Source organism: Parasteatoda tepidariorum, chromosome 1 (genome assembly GCF_982258835.1).
Source record: "Parasteatoda tepidariorum strain Cologne lab strain chromosome 1, Ptep-v5.0, whole genome shotgun sequence".
NCBI lineage: Eukaryota > Metazoa > Arthropoda > Arachnida > Araneae > Theridiidae > Parasteatoda > Parasteatoda tepidariorum.
This window is the reverse complement of record NC_141755.1, coordinates 117,662,886-117,683,183: the sequence shown is the minus strand read 5'-3', so window position 1 is coordinate 117,683,183 and position 20,298 is coordinate 117,662,886. Positions and strand designations below refer to the sequence as shown.

The 20,298-nt window shown below is 27.5% G+C and overlaps 1 pseudogene across 1 annotated transcript in view; it reads right to left on the bottom strand.

Moving 5' to 3' along the window:
- Positions 1–20,209, bottom strand: part of LOC147816772 (cell cycle checkpoint protein RAD17-like) — a 28,989-nt pseudogene extending 8,780 nt beyond the window's left edge. The window contains exons 1-11 of the transcript XR_015429135.1: positions 19,957–20,209; positions 18,614–18,721; positions 17,117–17,194; positions 13,296–13,429; positions 9,426–9,553; positions 7,505–7,557; positions 5,481–5,591; positions 4,789–4,852; positions 4,599–4,710; positions 993–1,106; positions 822–907 (exon numbers count right to left, since the gene is read on the bottom strand). The product of XR_015429135.1 is annotated as a cell cycle checkpoint protein RAD17-like (transcript). The remainder of the gene's footprint in view (positions 1–821; positions 908–992; positions 1,107–4,598; positions 4,711–4,788; positions 4,853–5,480; positions 5,592–7,504; positions 7,558–9,425; positions 9,554–13,295; positions 13,430–17,116; positions 17,195–18,613; positions 18,722–19,956) is intronic.
- Positions 20,210–20,298: the final 89 nt, after the last annotated feature.

Below are 20,298 nucleotides of genomic sequence, written 5' to 3'. Positions count from 1 at the left end.
TAAGGCAGACCCATTCATACAATCTTTCTTTCACCCACAGATCGTAATTTTGACCTGAAGCAGAGAATGATCAATCTCCTATCAAGTAACCCCAGAGGTATAATTTGTCATGAGGACATGGAGTACTTTGTGACCCGATAGATTTAATGTGCACCAGTCACCATTTACTACAAAGAGAATCCATGGCTGGGTTCGAATTCCTGTTCTCACAATCGTGAGTCTAGCACCCAATCAACCAGGCTATCCCGGCCTTTTAATGTCATAAATGTATATCAATAAAACTCTTTACGCTATTTTTACTATTACTATATTACTCATGGGTCAGGATAGCCTGGTCGGTAGGAAGATGGCCCCATGTCCGAGAGTTCTAACCCCGCCGGCCGAAGACTCCCCGTGTATTAAATGGTGACTGATGCACGTTAAATCTGTCGAGTCGCAAAGTTCTCCATGTTCCCATAACAAATCAATACCTCTGGGGGTACAGGATTGGAGATTGATCGTTCTCTGATTTAGGTAAAAAATTACGATCTGTGGATGAATGAATGGGTCAGCCCTATAAAAAACGGGCTGTGACGTGTGTGTAGCTGAAGACGAATTCTTGGCCCTAGGATGGTGCCATTGAAAAAACAAGAATCGCACACTCTGCCTTAAATTTGCTTGGTTTCACCAAGCAGGCTTGCCCGTATGGCAAGTCGCGTTAGAAACAACAACAACAACAAACCTATTTTTTATGTGAAACAAAAGAAGAATTTGGAGTGTGGCTTTCACTTGAAAGTAGTTTAGATTTGGATAATGACAGTATTTATTTCTAAATTTTTTACTTCAGGATTAGAAATGAGAGGATCCTTTTCAAACATTTTCAGATGAGTAAGAAGTACATCTTGATTTGATTTCTTTGATGCATCACCTAAATAAAATAAATATCAGCATTTAAGTTATTTAGCAAGTACCACAATCAATATCGAATCCCATAGGAAATAAACTAAACTTACGCTTGGAGTAAAGAATTTTTCCCAATGCATGAAACAGAAACAGAGAGGAATCCCTTTTACTACCATCTTTAGAGGAAGAAACACTCCCTTGCACAGATAAGGGCTTCTTAAAATCTTTAAGAAAATATTGATAATTTTAAAATTGAAAAAGAAAATTAATAAACATCAACGAAAGGAAATGCTAACCCATACAAGATCCCTAAAGTGCAAAAAGTTGCAGTTAAAGTCATCAAATTTAATGTGAAAATAAATATGAAACTTCTGAAAAGATTTTTTATTTTATTTCCAATACCCACCCATATTAACATTTTGTCAATTTAGACATTTACAGTGCAGATTTGTTGGCCACTCTTTCAGGGGAACCATATTAGGTGGGCCAACGTTGCTCTCACAGTAAGGACAGATACTACAGAACATCCATGCTTTGCATGGGATTCTAACCCAAAACTTTTCTGGTGCAAGGTCAGTTCCCTGACCCCTACATAGTCCGGTCGGCACCTCTTGTAAGTAAGAGAAAGAAACAATTTAAATTTTATTTAATCTTTCCTTACACAATATGTTATTATTGTTTTATGATTTTTGCTGTATTTTAATAAATTAAGACATTCAATAAACTGAATATATCACTCATTCAGAGAAACAAAGTTAAGTGTTAAACTAAGCATCCCACAAGTTCTGTTTTTTTGCTTTTTTCTCCTCATCATGTAGTTCACACAATTTTCAAAATGTTTTAAATTATGACAACCAAGAATCTATAGCAGCCATGAAATCCATATAAAAATAATATTTGCACTCTTATTTAAAATAGAAATGACAAAAAAAAATATATTAAGTGGCTTTTAAAATGTCAGAAAAAAATATAACTTTAATTTCAAAAACTTAATGAATAAAGAAAAACAAATTCTTTTTCTACTTTTTCTGTTAACATTTAATTTCTTTAGTTGAAAGTCAACTTTAATGTCATTCAGTCATTTTCCTATTTCTGTGAACTTTGACTGCATTTTCTTTTCTTTTTTCTGGATATTTTTAAATAAAAATTATTGAATAAATTTTTGTAATTTTACTCTTTCACTTGTAAATGAGAATATTTTTTCTCTTTCAGGAATCTTTCACTTAGATATAATATTTTTAAATGTTTGTTCATAGAGTTCTGTTGTTTTAAAAAATAAGTAATTTAGGTTTCTTTTCTTTTTTATCAAATATTTTTTATGCTTAAAATATATATGTTTAATTTCGACTGAAGATTTTTCACATATTTCTTCTTTTTCTCCTTTAACATTAAAAAAATTTAATGCTTTAGATAACATATCTCTAAAAGCTTCTGAAATTTTTTAAATCACTATGTAATAAGTGTATTGCAACATTTTAAATAGGTATGAAGTTTAAAAAACTATCGTTTACTCCTTATAAACAAACAATATTCAATTGAAATAAAAAGTTAGAAAGCAAAAATATTCAAAAGGAAATTTTAAACACATGTATGTTAATAAATGCTAACCGAAAAAATTTGCTAACATACATATCTTTAAAATTTCGTTTTGCTTACTTTTGCTTTCTAACTTTTTGTTTCAAATGCTTACATAAGACAGATTTGGTTTTTAACTGCTTTCAGAGCCTTACCATTTTGACTTATTAATTTAACCAAAAATTTTTATCTTAAAATTTGCTTAAACCAATTTCATACTCTGATTGCAAACAAACTCAATACTCCTCAAGAAATTGTTTTTTGCACTCTAAAAGTTTTTGTACTAACAGTTTTTACTACTAACTAAACTAAAGTTTGCTTATTTTTGGTTTCTAACTTTTTATTTCAATTGTTTACATAAGACAGATTTGGTTTTAGCTGCTTCTAGCACTTTTCCATTTTGACTCATTATTTTAAAGTTTTAACCTAAAATTTTTATCTTAAAATTTGTTTAAACCAATTTCATACTTTGATTGCAAACAATATTCATAACACTCAATACTCTGTAACAATTTATTCATGCACTTAAAAAGTTTTTGTGCTAACTGAAAAAAAATCTTATAAATATATAAACATTTAACGGAATAAACTTTAAAGTTTCTTTATTTTTATATGATAGACTTTAACAATGCTTCTAAGTTGTTTTAAAAAATTAAATAAAAATAAAAGTCAAATCTAGGATAACACTATCAAAACCATAGTGCTTTTGTGACACACAAATTAAAAAATCACATAAAAATCATTATTAATAAATGCATTAATGAAAGTCTATAAAGTCCAATATATAATGGAAGTTCATTATATGATAAAATTTAACAATGTTTCTAAGCTATTTTTAAAAATGCAATATAAATAAAAGTCAATTCCAAGCAAGGGCGCCGGCAGAATAATGTAAAAGGGGGTGCAACCCTCTAACAAACTAACCCCCCCCCCCCAAAAAAAAATTTACAAATATTCTGTTATTACTGTTTTGTTATTACTTATATAATCTTACTTATTACAATCTGTTAATTTTTTTCAACATACATTTTTTCATTGTTAACAAGATATTTAAAAAAAAGTGCGAATTTCTTGTACTTGCAAATTTTGCCACGAGAAACTATTGATGGCGCCGTCATAGCTACTGACTTTGAAACACAAATAACTACAAACAGTAGTTTCGTATACTAACGTGTTTGTGCACGCTTAAGATTTGTATTTGTAGTGTTTGATTTGTTATTGAGCTTTAGAAGATTATATATATATATATATATATATATATATATATATATATATATATATATATATATATATATATATATATATATACTATGTGTAAAGATCTGCTCTTACCGAAATTCATCACTGAAGCTACAACGTGGTACGAAATGTGGTGGAATAGAGAAAATTCTTATGAATCCCTTGAATACATCGATTTGGTAATTGAGGGCACACCGTTTTATCCAGCTGTAGCGGAGGCTATCAAAATTGGCCTAACTCCTCCAGCTACTACGTACACTATTGAACTCACTTTTGGTACAATGCGACGCATCAAAACATGGAATCGGTCTACAATGTCTCACGAGAAATTAAGTAATTTGTGCATGCTCAATGTGCATAAGAAAAGATTCAAAGATGACTCAGAATTCATTGAAAAAGTTATAAACAGATTTGGACAGCAAACAAGACGATTACTATTCTTGTTTGATTAAAAAAAAATTTAATTGTTATGTATCAATAATTATTTAATTACTTGTTTTTGAATAAAAATATTTTTAATAAAAAAATTTTATAACAAAATAGTTTTTCTGTATCTGCTTAATTGTTTAGAAAAAAAAAGCCAGAGGGGTGCAAGTGCACCTCCTTGCACCCCCCTGCCGGCGCCCTTGATTCCAAGATAAACCTATCATAACCATAGTGCTTTTGTCACACACAAAATAAAAAATTACATAAAAATTAGAATCATTATTATATGCATTAAAGAAAGTCTATAACATTTAACATATAATGGAAGTTCATTATATGATAAACTTAAACAATGTTTCTAAGTTATTTATAAAAATGCAATATGCATAAAGTCAATCCTAAGATAATTTTATGCAACACGAAAAATGAAGAATCATATGTTTATAAAAATTAGAATCATTATGTAGATAAAGTACAAGACATGCACATGAACTGCATAGAATTTATGGCATTCCGTATATCTCCCAAAGAATCGGCAACAATATTTTCAATTTCAGACTTGCTTAGTTTTTTGTAGCAGGAATGCACCTAAAATTTAAAAGAAATGAAACTTATCAATTTGTCTCCTTCAATGAGATCTGAAGTTTAATGCAGGAGACACCTTACCTTTGGTGAGTTATTAATTTTTGTGAGCACTTTCATCATCAGGGTTGGGGCAATTGCATTAAAACTAAAAAAAAAGTAAAAAATATTCAACAAAAAAATTATTAATAACATGTAAAACACAAAGCTTTAAAGCAAAACTCGTTGAATTCATAGTTTTCAATAACACAAAATAAATTAGATACTTATACAAAATAAGCATTAATAAAATAAACAGTAAAACTGTTTACTGAAACCTTTTCTTTTTCTTTTATAAATGTGTTAATTTAAAAAAAAAAAGCCAACTTTTATTTAATAGGGAAGCAATCATTTGATGTTAGTTGGCAATATCTTCTCATTTTTAAATGTATATTTTTGTAATTATGAGAGTGCTTAGGGTTTAAAAATGGTTTACTTTTGTAAAATGAGATAACGGAGGCTCACAACTGTCATCGGTTAACTGAATTTTTAGTTGAGAAATGCTCATTTTTAGGCACTCCATTCTTCTGAAAATCCTAAAATTTACCATATTTTATATAGTGGTCAACAAACATGTTCAAATACGTTATGTTACAAAACCAACAAAACAAATCCAAAATACTAGGTGATGAAAAAAATATGTTACATAAAAATTGTAGTGCATCAGTAAAAAATCTGTTCCCTGATCTATCTCTGTTTAATACACATAAAAGTAGCATTACAATAAAACTATTTACCTAATATTTTTGATTTTCAAAGAAAACTGCAAATCCTTAGGCAAAAGAGAACCTTCATCATTATCACTAATGATGAAAATGACTGGATGATAAGACTGAACAGCGTACCTCCTTTTGAGAACAAACACTTTGTTTTAAAATAATGAAAATATGTAAGCACTCAGTAGTAAGGATAATTCTATTTTCGACAACAAACATATTTGATGTTTTCATATTTATGCAACATTTTGGTATGTTTTGAATGTAAAAACCAATGTAAATTAAATTTCCAATATTTTCAGACACTATACACAAATGTGAACATAGAAAAGCATTCATTTTATGTATGTTCATAATATATTTTAAATTCACTTTCACCTTTTACATTTAACAAACATCAACATAGATTTGTGCATATATAGTGCTATAGTTTTATGAAACTTGGGCTGAGAGGTAACAAAATGTTTGCAAAGGAGAAAAAAAAATCTTATAAAGATCTTCCAGGGGTGATTGTAAGCCCAACTCATAAATCCTGAAAATTTCTAGAATAAAATCATTAAAAAAATTAATATCTTTATAAATTTAAATATTTACTATATAAAATAAAATTTTCTTTATTTATTGAAATTTTCAAAACATGATATTCTAAATGAATTATATGCAACATAATTTAAATGAATAATTATGTGTAAGTTTACTTTTATCTCTAATCACATTTATTATTCTACCAGAAAAAATATTTAAATATGAAAGAGATGCCAAGTATAAATTCTAGTTCAATTTTTTTTTTAATAAAATATACAAGAATTTTTATATATAAATGTGATCGATGATTTCTTGATACTTCTGACCTTTGGATTTGCGGAAACTTTCAAAACGCGGTTAGCGAAAAAACCAGATTTTTTCTGGAGCTCAATCACCCCTGATCTTCCATATTTTTTATTTAGGAAATGTATATTTTGCGATGTTAATAAATAACAATCCCAACGTAGTTGCCAATTTTTTTTAAAATCAAATTTTCATTTAAATAAAAAATTTTTTTTATTTAAATAAAAAAAAAATATATATATATATATGCTAGCCAAATTATCTGATAAAATACATTAACAATAAGTTATGAATTAAAAGTGCAATTTTAAAACAATAATATAGCTAAAACTATTAATATTTCTATTTCAAATGCTATTCAAAAAATAAAATAAAAATTTATTATTACAAACTAAACATCTAAACTTTTAAGGACAGGGAAGCAATTTGACAGTTAGATACCTAATGAAGAGTAAAATAGTTAATATCAGAACACATTAAAGAAAAATATTATTGAAAGTTTCCCTGGGCTATATTTTATCAAAACAGTTATCATTTTTAAACACTAATAGCCAGTAAATATGTTTTAAAAACACTTAAGGCATTCAAATAAACATAAAATTAAATGGGTATAATTGAACTATGTTAAATTTCTAGCTGATTGTTTTGCATACAGTTAGTGGAAAATTATAATTTAACAGTTTGACACTACTCTTATCCACTTTCAGTCTCTAATTTTATTTATTTATTAGAATATTTAGAAATATAATAATTTACCCTTTGGATAAAACCTTCATTATCAATGAGATCAGACTTTAAAAAGCATCGCACAGTAAAGAATGTAATTACAAACATATTTTCGACCCAATGATTAATCATAAATGGTCTCAATTATTTAAAAAAATCAATTTCAAATCAGCGGTTTTCTTAAAAAAATATATAGTTGATTTAAAACATGACTTAAATCAAAAGATTTAATTCACTTCAACTTTGTATCCCAATAATAAAAGTGAATTTTGAGTTTAGTAGAGTTCCAATATATGTTAGTTTTTATCATGTAACAAAAGCGGCAGCAGCAAAAATTTGCCAAAAATATTTGACAGTGAAAAAAAATGCACAGGGGAAACAAAGTTGTTCTAAGAATTAATTCAAATTTTAAATAAAAATATATTTTCTCTTTATTTTTACATGAATTCTTCAATCTAAAGTAAAAACAAATGAATAAAAAACAAATATACCTTAGAATGCAATGAAGCAGTGTTGGATCTCTTATAAAAGCATTTCGAAACTCCTAATGGAGAGAAAAAACTTAAAAAGTATTTGGTTCATTTTTGAAAGAGTATAAATAAATAAAATTAATAATACACAATATTTATTTGAAACATAATCTTAAACTATAAACATGATTTAATGAGGAACTCAATAGTTTTCAAGTAATTTTTATTAACGCATTCATAAAACCAACTAGAAAATTATGAAAAAATTACTGTTCATAAACATTTTTATGTTTAAAAATGAGTAAATAAAAAAAATGCATGAATTATCGGAAAATATTTGCATGTCAAAATCCAAAGTTATAATACTCCGAGAAAATAATTGAACTTAGATAAATATTTTTTTAATAAAAATTAATTACGACAAAGTATTTTTATTAGAAGAAAAGAATTAAACTTGATACTTTTTTGAGTAAGACCAATATAAAAAAGTTTACACAATACACTGTTATATATAAAAGCTTGTCACAAGCAGCCAGCAATAACATTTGTAAGAAAAATGTACTTGAAAATTAATTAATTACCATAAATTATTTTTATGTATCACAGATGAAAAGCAATTTTTGAATCATGGGAAACAATTTGAACATAGGAAACATTTTGAAACAATTATAACAAATTCATAGGAGTGCAAAAAATGGTAAAAAAACAAACAGGAAATTAAAATTTTCATCTGCTTCAAACTGCTAATCAAAAATAAAATAAAATGTTTTAATAATTAGTTTGAAATTAATGTGATGGTCTCACTTATAATTATTTTTATTCTTTTTTCAATTTTTAATTTTTTTTCCTAGTTTATTTGTTCAAATTTAAAATTACATTTCATAGCAAATACTGAACCTATGATAATAAACAAGACATTAAAAACAAAATTGTTGCAATCCAATAATGAGAGAAAGGTTACAAGTAGATCAGTAAATGAAGAATGCAGTTGGAAAAACATTTGTTTTGTTATGTTTATTTTCTTAGTAATTTTATTTAAGACAGTTCAGGGATTAAATTGAAAACCCTATAAGTCACTTTTGGTTAGAAGTGAATTCTACAAATAGGTGAATTGGTTCTAAGTGAATTCTACAAATTTATCTTTCCTACTTCGTCTTTTAAACTTTTAGAAACTTCCATACCATTCAAGTGGGCAGTAATTATAATTTCCTTGTGCTGTATTTCTGAGTCCCCATGGACAACAAAACAACTTTGGGAAGAAGGGAGGACTCCTTCAATTTTTAAATTATTACAACAATCTCATTGATAAGTAAAGTTTGAAACAGTTTTAAGTCAAACTTGAAGGTGAAAAAAAAAATTTTGTTCTCATATCCACAAACAATTATCCGAGTTCTTTGTTTCAATGTATTACATTTTATAGAATTGTGTTCCAAAAAGAAAAAATGATACAAAGTGTGAAAGAAAAAAAAAGATTTATTTTAAAACATTTAACATTAAGTTACAATTTTTTATTATTAGAAGGAAGGGGGAAAAATGTAATTTTTTTTTTAAATAATAATAATAGTCTGTATTTTAGGATATATTTTAAATAAGTACTTAACTTATTAAAAAATTTAACTTATGTTTGTTTTTAACAATATTTTATAATTTTTCATACAACAGAAAATGAATTAAATTATCTTCATCATAATGTAAACTTAGTTTTTCAAATGTACACAAGATCACTATGAAGCATCTTTAAAGAAAAGTCAACAATCCATAGAAAAATGAATTTCCTTATTAAAAAAAAAGGCCTCGATGCAGGAATGAGGTTTTAAAAAAAAATTTTTTTTTTTTAAAATAACACAGAAATTTAATTTTTTTAAAATAAAATGTGATCTTAGTTCCCACTCCTAAAAATTTCCTTGTTTGATAATTAAATAATTGAATAAAGAAGTCTCACCTCAATAAGTAATAATTCTTTTACCGTTTGAATATAAGAAATATTTTGAAGATTGTAAGAGAAATCGACGGAAGGACTGTGCTTGAGTTTCCCTGGTGGTTATCTGATCTCCAAAGCAGAACAAGCCAAGCAGACATTTTAAAAATATTTAACATTTATACAAATAGAAAATATCATTTAATTTTTGGAAGGTATAGAAGATGTTAGAGAAGTCATATACAGGCAAATATAAAAATTTTTTATGTAAAAATCCTAGTTCGAATAAATAAATAATGGACAATTACAACATCTCTTTTCTTTATTTTCAATCCTAACTTACTGAAAATTCTCTCCTAAACAAAAAAATCTAACAGTTTTTTTCCTTAAATGTTTATTTATTTAATTATTAAACATTTAAATTGCCCACAAAGGCCTCCGTAGTGGATGCAATCAAAAACTATTTCTGATTGGTTATGACGTTGCATGTGCTGAATGGAAATATACCTCATCCATCCGCTAAGGCTATTTCAATGTTCTTATAGAATTGATATATTGAATATTGATGAATTCATTGATATCACTTGTATCAACAGTCAGCTTTGTATATTGTTAGTAAAAATTTTGTGAATTTAATTTACGGTGTCCAAAATAGAAGAAAGATTTTAAAACTTCTAACTGTACATTTATCACTAAAATAACTAAAGAAATGGTTATGCAGCTCTTCACAGAGAATCAACTTTTCTTCTTTGGTGAAATCAATGGTGTTAAAATTCACAGAAAATATTCAGGGGTCTGTCTAAGCTTTTTAAAGAGGTACCTATTTTGCGAAAATGTAGACATAATTTGTGAAAATCAAAAAGTATATTAAAAAGCCCACACAAAAATATGGTGAAATAAGAAATTATTTTCAAAAATTGATACTGCAATTAAAAATCATTTATGGCTGGTAAATTTCTATATAAATTTTTCTCATATGTTCAAAAACAATTTTGCTATTGTGAAATTTTGGACTTTAAATTGTATCCTAATTTAAAAATCCATAAAAATTATTATCCATACACAAGTTTCTACTTGAATTTTATAAACACATACATTTAACAGTACTAGCACTAAACGTTATCTTCATTTTATGAGAACATTTTCGACTGGGTCATGCAGAAAAAAGTTTCACAGAGAAAAAAAAATCTTTCATAAAAAATTAATAATTAATTAGAATAAATTTAAAATAATGTTCAAAATAATAGTTCATAAGTTAGAAAAGTTCCATTTCAAATTGAAATGCGTAACTAACCCAGGGTTTATCGTTTTTACGGGGATATAACAACAAAATTTTAAGAAGACGAGGGTAGAGAATCTTGGAACTTGTTTTTTTAAAAATATTTTGTGAAATTACTGAAGTTGAAGTTCCTTAAGTTGAATTTGTGAAGGTACAGCTAAACGGTAGCAAATTTGTCCTGGACAGAGCACTGATATTATTTTATTTAAGTTTTTTTAAAAAATAAAATAATTTTCATTGCAGCCCTATAGCTTAATTAAAATCAGTCACAATTTGGATAGAAGTAGTACACATTTAGATATAAGGTGGATGATTTTATTATTCGGCATAGCATAAAAACAAATCAGTGTTTTCATAAATCTAGTACATTAAAATAATTCTATCCATTATCGTTTACAATCTTTGTGCTAATGTTCAAAAAATCAGATAATGTAATCTAATTTTGCCTCTTTTTTTTTCCTTAACTAGAGTTGAAGGATTTTCTTTAAGTAAATATTTAATAATGCAGTTCTTTTTTCCTTCTTCTTCTTCGCTATATGTTAAATATTTAAATACACATTAAGACTCATACATATTCTCAATATTATTCTTTGAGTAAATAGGAAATTCTCCACGTAGAAATTATTTTTATTTTCAAATTTATAATTTTTAATTCCTTTTCTTGCTATATAGTATTTTCAAAATATGGTAATTGTTATTTTTTCTTCTAATTTCTGCAAATCTGCTTGTCAAAGAAGAATTCTAAAATCGTAAAATTAATGCATTATACATTTCTAAGGAAAAACTGTTTATTGAAACAGGTGAAAAAAAATCTCAGGTTAAGCATCCAGTAACCCCAAAAACGAATCAACACTTTCAAGAATCTATGTGCTTATACTTAAATTTTAATTTAATTTAGCAACATAATTTCAGCGAATAGCTTTAAACTAGACATTTTTGTTTCACTAAAGCTAAAGAATTAAAAATAACTTATGCAAAATGAAAAGAAATTCTAATGCACATTTTTTAATTATTTATTAAATGATTATAGAGACAGTAATGTTGATATCTTTTTTGAGCATTTTTAATTCTGCGAAAAATTATTTTTATATGTATTTATAAAATTTAATTCCTGTTTTTGTAATGTGGAACTAAATAAATACACATGTTTGATTTGAATATTCTTCTGGATTAATGCAATTAAAATAAAATTAATAAATTATACTATAATATATTAGTTTTGTATTTTTTTCTTTTTACTTATTTTATTCATTTATTTATTATTATTATCTTTATATTTTGAAAGAATGAATTAAAATTTTTACTGGGCTCACAAGTTTTATCAAAGTCTACTGCTATGCTGAAGATAATTTCCTGCATTAAATTCAAGCTAGAATAAATAAATAAAATCAATAACTTAAGCTTTTCTACATTTTTTAAATCTAAAACTATTCTATATAAAAAAAAATAGATTCAACATTTCTTTAACTTAACATGAAAATAAATCTTCAAAATTAAATTGAAATATACTTTAAAATTAAGTTTAAGATGGCTAAAAAAATTAAAGCACAAATTTATTTTGCATTTATAATGCATCATTTTAATCAGTAATATTACACATCCATAACTCATTACAAAAACCTTTTTATTGAACTAAAAATTCTTAAACATTCTGAACTCGAAAATCTCGCCAACTATGAAGAAATGTTTCAATGGGTACCATTGAAATTAAACAATATTATAAAAATACGTTAGATTAAGCTCACATTTTCAGTATGCCAAATTAGGGGACAGTTTATTTTATATATCTTTGTTCACACACAGTTATTTCCCATCTAAAATCGTTGGATTTTATTATGAAAATTTAAAAGAAGACAAGACATGATGGCTTTCTCAACATAACGATTGTAAATGAATGGCAGACAGGAACAGATGATGTCAGTTTCTGAAAAATCATGGACTCCCTATTTCAGAAAGTGAGTGTTTTTTGTTTAAAAATAACTTAATGATTAGCACTCTTAGAAAAGTTATAAAATGCTTTCTGGAAGTTATGAGGGATTTAGAATGGATTAATATTTTTTTAAAAATTAGATTTTAATTGTCCATTCTACAAGTTTCATTTCTTCAAATTAGAAATAGTTATTATACTCTTATATCAATGTCTGCAACTTGCTTACCATTTTAAATATCTAACGAATTCAAAAATAGCCTTAATGTTATAACACTTCATGAGGTTGTTGAGCTTGAATAAAAATTATAATTTGTTGGATTTGTTTTTAATAATTGTATGATAATATTAACCAAATTATTCAAAAGTTTTGGTTCATATTGTTATTGAAAAATATTTATAAATTGTACTGCATCTTAAATTGGTAAATTTAAAATAAATAAGTACAAAATTGATTTCAATCAAATAAATCTGATTTCTTTTTTACCTTGTAATCATGATTTTTATCATTCATCTTTTTATTTATTTATTTTTATTTTAAAATGTATTTTGACAGTGGCTTTTTAAAATAAAGAAGGCAAGTCAAACATAAGTATCACAGGAAAAATTGTATACCTTATATTTTAACAATTTTACGCATAATAAATATTTTTTTAAATAAAATTCAAGAAAGGAAAAAAAATTACCATCATATGTGTTTTTGGCATTTTCTTGATGCTTATTTGACCAAGTGAATAACTCAATATCAAGAGATTTGCATAAAGCTTTGACCGTTGCAGTATTTCCTACACCTGGTGGGCCACTCAAAATAAGGAAACACTCCTATATTAAACAAAAATGTACATTAATTTTTCAACAATGTGTTACAATACAAAAATCAGTAAACACCAATTAGAATCAGCCTGATTACTACTCAAATCATAATTTAAATGGTTTGAATATTTATTTTTAAAAAAATCACACATTCATATTTTAAAAAATAATTCTTTTAACATGCATCATTTCTGAGTAACATTTAATAAAACTTTTTTTTACATTAAACAAAATTCGCTCATATATTCAAATATCTGTTTCTGTAGCATCATAAGTGCTCTTTACCTTTGTCATTATTATCATACTATTACCAGAACCGCTCCTCACAAAAACTAAATAGATAACATGTAACTTTTTTCCTAAACAACAACCAATTGAGAGGACCTACATTTCCTAGTTTATTTGATTTATCATCATTTCTGATGCAAAAAATAAAGTGAATATTAAAAGAAGAAAGCTTTTGATTAAGCTAAGAAGATAATTCAATCACTTTCATAACATTAATTATGAAATCCTTAGTCAGGGCAGATTCTTCTTTTTTCTTTTTGAGAAAGCTATTTTAACTCAAATGGGGGTATATATCCATATTGTGATCTGTCGCGCTAACTATAATAAATAAGGTGCCAAATAGATTTTAAACTTGCAATTAAAAAAAAAACATGTAGATATTTGTCCAGGAATGGCTTCGAGTTATACCTTTCAAGTTAGTCCCTTTCTGCGATGTTTTTTTTAGTCTCTCACTGGCCTCTGCCCAGAAATAGCCAAGACTAAGAGAAGTTTGAATTTCTATTTTTTTTCCTAGTAGCAACAGATGATAAAGCAATTTCCTAATGATAAAGCAATTTTAACTCTATATTGGATGAAATTCCTTTTGTTTCAAAAGATACAGTTATGAGGGAAATTCTTTGGTTTGAATTTTCTATATTTGATAAATGGATGTATTCCAAATTACATTGCTACTTATGTGATGACAATATTTGTTCTCAAAATTTACTATTCAAAACCGCATTCCAAGAATTAAACAGTAGGATACCTACTTTTATTTATTTCTTTGCTTCTTCACTTAACATACCAATTTCAGAAGCTGTTTGTAAAACATGGGGCTCAATTATTGACCGTGTAAATAAACAGAGATTAAGATCTAAAGAAGGAAATGAAGATGTTGGAACAAATGATAAGAGAACATTTATTCAAATAAATAGACCACCAGCTGGATACAAAAATAATCAAAAGTTTATAAAAGCAGGCTTAATTTATATGTATGGACCCAATTACGCTGTACATTTTACGAATTTTCACAGTAATAAGATTATGAAAAATTTTGTCACTTCCAAAGTAATTAACAAAGTGAATACAGAAGCCAATTGTTTACCATGCTTTAAATAATTAAAAAAATATTTTATATTATGTATTACTCAACTTTAATATTAATTTTTTCACCTGATTTGTTTCCGTACCTGATATAACTACTGTAATAAAACATTAAATCATACTGTTTTAAACTGATACTTTAAATTTTTTTTAAGCTGATACTAATCTGATAACTAAATCTAAATTTAATCTTTTTCTCCATTCTTAGCTATTTTTATTCTATCTTTTTACAGGTTCTGGGTAATCTTTATTTATGCTCTAGTAAGCATTTTTGTTTGCAGATCTATACATTTATAATTTTTCCTTATTATAAGATTATACAAATTTAAACTTAAACAAATGTAAACTTATATTATGAAATTAAGAAAAAAAAATTTACACAGTTTTATTTTATGCATGTATGCCTTTTTATAACCACGAAGTGCATCTATTATTATAAATTCATTACACATATATTTATAATGATAAAAATATCTTGCAGAAAGATATTGGTTCTAGTTAGGTTTGTCGCAGAAAGCCAGAAAATTCTGCCAAAGGGCCCACCCTCAAAATTTCCTCAAATGATAAAAGAAGTTTGAATTTCTATTTTTTTCCCCTTGTAGCAACAGATTTAAAAGCAATTGCTTACTTTATGCCTTTGCGAGATGTTTATTTATAATTTACTGTGCATAGCTCAGTACATTTCAAAATTAAAAACAATTTAGAGAATGATAAACCAGAAAATATATTTGAATAACTGGAATTTTTTTTAACATTTTCTAATAAAATTCAAAATAAAACAAACTTCTAACTTATTTACACATACAACTTGAATTAATCAACAACATAACGAAATTGTAGGTCTTCCTTCGTTACTCATCATTATCATAGTTGGCCAGACAGCTCAATGTGGGCCAATGCCTTCCTCTGAAGATTTCTCCATGAGGACTTCTGATTTATCTTTGATCTCCAATTCTTTTTATTAATTGCAAGAAAATCAGACTCCACCGAGTCAGCCTATCTCAACCGTAGCCTTCCTCGCTTTCTTGCTCCAGTTGGTTTAAAAAGCAGCATCATTTTTATTGTATTGTCATCACTCATTCGAATCACGTGGGCCATCCAATTTATTTTATGTATTTAATAATACAGTATGGGACCCCTAATCCGGCAGCACTTAATACGATCCATTCCATTTTTTCGTTTTAAGAAATTTTTATTGATAAGAGGAAAAAAAATCAGTTATATTCTCTTTTTATTTGGAATTTTATTCTGTTGAAGCAAGCAACTTTATTTTATCTTTTAAAAATAAAAAAAAGCATGAAAAAAATAAATCAGTGTCAAAGGAAACATCTGTTTCTAAAGCAGTTTAAAATAAAGTGAAAGGGAAAAGTAAAAACACCTGCATTTCCAATGAACAAAATAAAGAAATGGAAGTTGGAAGTTTTTTATTTGATGTAAATTATACTCTTTTGTTTTCTTATTAGTTATTAACTGGTAATTTTTTTTTAAAATCGTATTTAGTTGTTAGCTTGTTTTTTTTTTATTGTTATTAGTTTTTAGCTTGAAACTGGAATTCCGAGGAATTTCATCGGCCCCATGAATGCCGGATTTGAGGTCCTATACTATATAGGGTTGTTTATAAATCTTGTATAGTTCAAAGTTATATCTCATTCTCCAGTAATTGTTTTCATTTACAACACCAAGTATACTCCGCAAAATCTTTCTCTCAAATATTGAGAATACTTTTCCTCCAGTTTTGTCATTGTCCAAGCTTCAGAAGCGTATGTCAAGACTGACCGGACAAGAGTTTTGTAGATTAAGAACTTTGCTTTTCTAGAAAGAAACCTAGATTTAATAATTCTTCTCAGCCTTATTTGGCAAATAGAGTCGGTTTTTTATTTTAGGAGTCATTCTGCTGTCAATGGTAATAATTGATCCTAAGTAAATAAAACTCCTTACTGTTTCAAATCCATAAGAATCTATTACAAGATAGGAGAATGGGATTCTGTTTCTTGAGAATAATGTATATTTTTTTCCCTCTACATTTATAACTAAGCCCATTTATCTTGCAGTCACCTCAAGGGCAAGAAATGCATCTTTCAGGACAGGAAGGGAACAAGCAATTACATATACATCATCTTTCTTCTTGACCAGTTAAGTGTAAATCAGAGTTTGTTCATTAGAAAACAACAAATTTCCAACACAATCGAGCTACCAGGTCTTGCCCCACTTTTTCCCTTCATTAATTTAATTAAAAATATAAATACTTAAAATTTGCTTTACTGCATTTGTATTTAAATGAGAGGAACTGCCTTTTCAAAATAAAACAAGAAAGCAAAAACTTACTTTATTCTGTTTATTAGTTGCAGTCTGAAACCAGACTTGTACTTCAGAAACTTTTTTTTTATGAATTGCAAGCTCTTCCTAAAAAGAAAATAGTTCATCAATAGTTCATTATTTTTAACAAAAACATATTAAATAAAATATGAAATATTAATTTTGAGAAAATCGTTTTAAGTAAAAGAAATTTTTTATTAAACTTCTTTATTGAAATTTTATTATATCTAGGTAAAAGAAAAAAAAATCAAGCAAATTTTACTACAGCAGAAAACCCATTATCCGGAACGATCGGCACCATCGCTATTCCGAACAACTGATTTTTCCGGTTTTCTAAATCGCTACAAAATGCAGTTTTTTTATAGTCAAACCCAACTAAAAAAAATAAATTATTATTTAGAAATAATTTTAAAAAGAAGAAAAAACGATAAAGTAATACACATAAGATTAATAACATAAAAAGGAAAAAAAATAATGAAATAAAAATACATACAGGCTTAATATAAAATGAACAAAGGTAAAATGAAAAAAAAAAGGGGGGGGGGCATGGACTCTATCTTCCACATTGTTTTCTTTTACTTCGCCATTATCTGCGTCAGGACTCAAAACCATCCACTCCATTTTTTACTTCATCATTAAAAAATGAAAATGGAAAACTCAGAGCTTTTCTTTTCCCTCCTATGCCTGAGAGAGACAACATTGGAGTATAATTCTGGATGAAAAATAAATTCTTTCGAAAATTTCTGGAGAAAAGGAAAACAAAATTTTTAACTTTTTTTATTCTCAAATGAGAAGGGAAAAATCAGGAGCATTTCTTTTCCTTCCTCCTATGAGCTATAAAGACATCATTTGAATATAATTCTGGATGGGGAAAAAAATCTTTCGAAAATTTCTGCAGAAAAAGAAATCTAAAATTTTTTACTTCCCAAAGGAAAAATCTTTCTACAATAAAGTATGTAATGTTCTGTGACAATATCGCCGTGATTCTGGCAAGCAATTACTATCTAGAAGAGTTTAACTTGGGTTTCAACATTTTGATAAAAAATTAATTGAAATCAGAAGGAAAAACATGTGTATCACAATTTCATTCCTCATTAAGATGAGCGATTTTATTTCTCCTCTACTCCAGTTAAACCAGCAGTTTCCAGTTAAATTAGCAAGCAGACACAATAAAAAGAATTTATGTTCTACCATGTTCTGCCCCCTCCTCACACCCCATTCACAATGAATGAATTGAAAAACAGGTGCAGTTTTAACACTTGACCTTTTGAGTCATTATTCCCATTTCTTTGGCTGTCAAGGGAAAACAGCAGAAATGACAGATATTTTTTAAAAAAATAAGAAAAAAGTAAGAAATAACAGGAAAAAAAGAAGGGGTACAGAGATAATAGGAGTTCTGCAGTCCCTGTAGGGCATACTTTAAGAGATTTCCAAGAATCAAAGAAGACAAAAAAAATTATTTATTTTAACTCTTCTGGACAAAGTAATCAACAGACATATTCTTACTGTGAGAAGCTGGCAGTAATGACTCTCCCTGCTTAAGGGCCAGATGATAAGAAAACAGATGCTCAATAAGTCACCCTTTCTCACAGAGCTATGATTGAGAAGAAACACCTATGTAGAAGGGAATGATTGATGTTATTTAGTACAAGACTCTCACCTCTCTTGACAGTGTAGGAAACTAATGCTTATTTCTAAAATGATGATAAAGTAAACACCTTTTAAAAAAGACAGAAAAATCTTATGAGGAAAATTTTTTTTTAAATAGTGGGGAAAATGTATCAAATTTCGTTCCGGATTTTTGGTTTTCTGATTTCCGGATAAGAGTCTCTGTATTGTACTTAGAAAAGTAATTAATCGAATAAAGAATTGGTAAAAAGTCAATCTGTAAGAAACAAACAAATAGAAGAAAAAAACTGTCACTGTAGTTACAACAACTATTGATATTCAAATAAATTTGCTATTTCAACAATATATACACTTAGGAAATTTTATTTAACTCTATTTGGATCAAAATTTCAAAACATAAAAAAAAAAACCAAACGATCTTATTTTTCACAAGTACAAATCTCAAAAATTATAAGATATACTTAAGATCAAGAATAGAGAGCAGTTTCAGATTCACACTGATAAAAATGTACAAGTACATCTGTGTACTTAAATGTACAAGTACATTTTAATCAGAGTACAATTAATAAGAGGGTAAAAATATACTTGAGGGTGCCCTTGGTGACTTATGTCTGGCGCCATTCCTGTTAGCGTGGTACACCGTCCATGGTAACAGGAATGTGGCCAAAACATAATATTTCAATAAAACATTGGAAAATTTCAACAAAGCATCGGCCAAAACTTTATAAAATTACAATGAACCCAACATAAGCAAAACTAATAAACCCAATAAAGTGCATTTTGAATTGAAACAAAAATTAATGGAGTAAGCACGGAAAGAAAAGGAAAAAAACTCTCACAAACAGGACATTTATATCTATTACTATTTAAACCTTCATTCATACACCAGTCAATCACTGCTTTTTTTCCATTGTTATTCAAATCATACAGAAACTTAAGATTTATCTTATTTACTGCAGTTTTTTTTAGGACCAGAAGCAAGATTAACCTTATCCAATGTAGAACTAATGGACCTCTGAAATTACATAAACCATTGAACATTTAAAAATAACGCTAGAATCTAATTCTAAATCAATCAGAATCTGGATTGGGTTTCAACATCACCCAGCTTGGCGATCAACCGCAATCACAACTTGGCGAGAATCATGGGGCACCCTCAAATATAGTCTACCCGTTCCTGAGAAAAGGGAACAGATGAGTTGTACAATATTTAGTCTTACAACATTAGTCGGTGAAAATTCTTCGACCCATGTCGAGTAATGTTCAGAATTATCATTCCCGCCCTGAAACAAATCTTTGTGTTTGCGCTTTAGTGAAGTCCCTTTAGAGACCATAATAAAGTGGAGTCTTAGAATCACAATGAAAGAAGTTTTAAAATATCGCTTTTCCTCTATGGTCAAGCATAATGTTTGTTTTGGTGTAATTCAAAACTTCACTTTACCGTGCCCCAAACCAATTTTGGTGTGAAAATATGTTGCAAAATTATGAGCTTGTGGCTTTATTATACTCCATAGAGATTTTTCGGTAGTACTATGTAAGCTATAAGTTAATCCTCTGAGACT